We start from the raw sequence: 3286 nt of genomic DNA, 5'->3' as shown, positions 1-3286 counted from the left end.
ATGTTCACTCCAGATAAAAGGTCTAGTAATTCTAACACCGTCCATTGCCGGTGTGACCCCATTATGTAATTCAAATCACGATGAAAAATCAAGTAGATCGCACATAGTTTATTATCAGCAACCGTGTGAGATGTAGTACAAAATATCTTGGAGCACCGTTGGTGTATAGTGCGCCTATGGCTTACGCAAGAAGGTGCGTCGGCTACTATCCATAGCCGGTGTCTCCAGCACACTAGCTCACTCGACAAATATCATTTCACTGTTCAATCGTCGCCGGTGAAAGATGGGCCACTCCGGCGAGAGCGCGGTCACAGCTGCCATGCGCATGCTAACAAGGTGCATGAGCACAGCCACAATTTGCTATCGGGTGGCAATGACAGCCAAACTGCCACTGTTGCTTCTCTAGTGGCGGCAGCAACATCTGCATCGGGGATAGCTGAAGGAAATATGCCCTAGAGGCAATAATAAATTTGTTATTTATATTTCCTTATATCATGATAAATGTTTATTATTCATGCTAGAATTGTATTAACCGGAAACTTAGTACATGTGTGAATACATAGACAAACAGAGTCTCACTAGTTTGCCTCTACTTGACTAGCTCGTTGAATCAATGATGGTTATGTTTCCTAACCATAGACATGAGTTTTCATTTGATTAACGGGATCACATCATTAGAGAATGATGTGATTGACTTGACCCATTCCGTTAGCTTAGCACGATGATCGTTTAGTTTGTTGCTATTGCTTTCTTCATGACTTATACATGTTCCTATGACTATGAGATTATGCAACTCCTGAGTACCGGAGGAACACTTTGTGTGCTACCAAACGTCACAATGTAACTGGGTTATTATAAAGGTGCTCTACAGGTGTCTCCGATGGTAATTGTTGAGTTGGCATAGATCGAGATTAGGATTTGTCACTCCGATTGTCGGAGAGGTATCTCTAGGCCCTCTCGGTAATACACATCACTATTAGCCTTGCAAGCATTGTGAATAATGAGTTAGTTGCGGGCTGATGTATTACAGAATGAGTAAAGAGACTTGCCGGTAACGAGATTGAACTAGGTATGAAGATACCAACGATCGAATCTCGGGCAAGTAACATACCGATGACCAAGGGAACAACGTATGTTGTTATGCGGTTTGACCGATAAAGATCTTCGTATAATATGTAGGAACCAATATGAGCATCCAGGTTCCGCTATTGGTTATTGATCAGAAACGAGTCTCAGTTATGTCTACATAGTTCTCGAACTCGTAGGGTCTGCACGCTTAAAGTTCGGTCACGATCGGTATTATGAGTTTATGTAACATCCCAAATTTTCAATTTGGAATGTTATACATTAGATCATCATTGCATATCATATTTTATTTTGCATTTTGGTTGATCCTAGAAATTCTACGCAACTCAATGATCCACGGAGAGAGTTGGGGATTTCGTTATTTTCATATTTGAGTTTTCTCAAATTTTGAGAATAGGATCATTTAATTTTAGTTATTTTATCATCAATTATTTCTATTACAAAAATATGAGAGAGGGAATAAAATGACTTTCCCAAAATAAAGAAATATTGTGGATTTAATAATAAAATCAAATAAGTTTTTTTCGGAGTTTTTCGGTGTCTTATTTGAATTTAGGAAAAATGTGTGTTTTTCAAAATTGCATTTAGGTCCCAAATAAATGTTCACCTTGTGTGGCTTGATTTTAGAAGCCCTTGAAAATTTATTTCGAAAATTTTGGAGTTCATTTAGTATTTCTTTTTATTTTTCTTCTGCGCACAAAAAAACGCGCACCGACCTACGGGACGTGTCCGACCGGGACACCGGCCCGGGAAGGCTTTATAAGCCGGGGCAGCCCACCCGGGCAAACCCTAGCCGCCCTAGCCCAAGCCGCCGCCGCCGCCCCGCCGCCGCCGCCACAGCCGCCGCCGCCCGCCGCCGCGCCGCCTCACCGCCTGCCGCCACCGCGGACGCCGCCGCCGCCGCATGCCGCCCGAGGTTCGCCGCCGCCTCGAATCCGTGCCTGGTTTTTTAATTTTTTTTTCTTCTGCGCGTAAAAAAACGCGCACCGAGCAGGCTTTATAAGCCAGGGCAGCCCACCCGGGCAAACCCTAGCCGCCCAGCCCCAAGCTGCCGCCGCCCACCGCCGCCGCCGCACGCCGCCCGAGGTTCGCCGCCGCCTTGAAATCCGTGCTCGGTTTTTTTTATTTTATTTTTTTTCTTTCGAAAAACCGTTCGGTTTTTCCGTCGGTTTTTTTTAGATTCGGTTTTTTTCAAATAGATCGGTTTTTCCGGTTTATTTAAATAGTGAGTGTTCGCCCGTTCGTTCGTTCTAGTGAACGTTCGTCATTTTTCTTTTTCTCGGATTAAATCCGCGATTTTTCTGATCGCGATTCCTGATCCGATTTTCATTTTAGTATAACTTTTCGCTCGTTTATCAGAATCAGGCGATTCAAGCGCCTAGAGTTTCATCTCGAAACCCTCTATCCGTTTAACCAACTTAAACAACATTTTTCTACTGTAAAATTTGCCCTAGATCCAGATTAGTAGAACGAAGTTGTTTTTTTCGCCGTTTGACTTTTGTTGCTTCGTTCGATTTGATTCTTTTTGCCAACCGGAGTTCTTAAGTTGAACCTTCTGGTTATATCTCTTATTTGAGTTTTACCCGTGCATTAGATGAGTACTTATTGTATGCTTGTTTGTTTGTCTGCGATAGAATACCCGGAGTGCTCCACCTGTTACTTCGAATCTCTAGGTTTCGCGGATCATCAGCAAGGCAAGTAACACTTTGATCATACCTTTCCTACTACCCAGTTTTATTGCATTAGATCAATCCTCACACCTTGCATGGTTAGGATCTAATTAAATTGTGGGATGGGAAGTAGATGAGGTAGTACCTATTACCTGTTTATTATCAAACCTTTGGGAGTTACTTCTACGTTTGCTTATTATGCCATGCTATGCTAGTAGATGTGGATTGGGTGAGTGATATCCATGACAGATGTGAGTTTTGTTAATTAATGGTTTATCTAAGGTGGCAACTTAAACATACATCTGGGTGGATTGAGGCACCTGGGTATTCCAGGACTTGCCTGTTTTCTTTTGGACCGCCACCCAGGCTCAAAGGGATCATGAGACTATTCATACTAGAAACTTCCGTGTGCAGCCACAAGCTATTATGGGCTCTAGCATAGTTGACTAAGTTGTGCGAACTCTTATAATGGTATACTAGCAAATGTAGGGGATGTAGGTGGTACGATCTACCCGATCGTAAGGTGCTAG

Source organism: Triticum aestivum, chromosome 4A, assembly GCF_018294505.1.
Source record: "Triticum aestivum cultivar Chinese Spring chromosome 4A, IWGSC CS RefSeq v2.1, whole genome shotgun sequence".
NCBI classification, from domain to species: Eukaryota; Viridiplantae; Streptophyta; class Magnoliopsida; order Poales; family Poaceae; genus Triticum; species Triticum aestivum.
The sequence above is the reverse complement of the archived record's forward strand: the minus strand, read 5'-3'. Positions refer to the sequence as shown.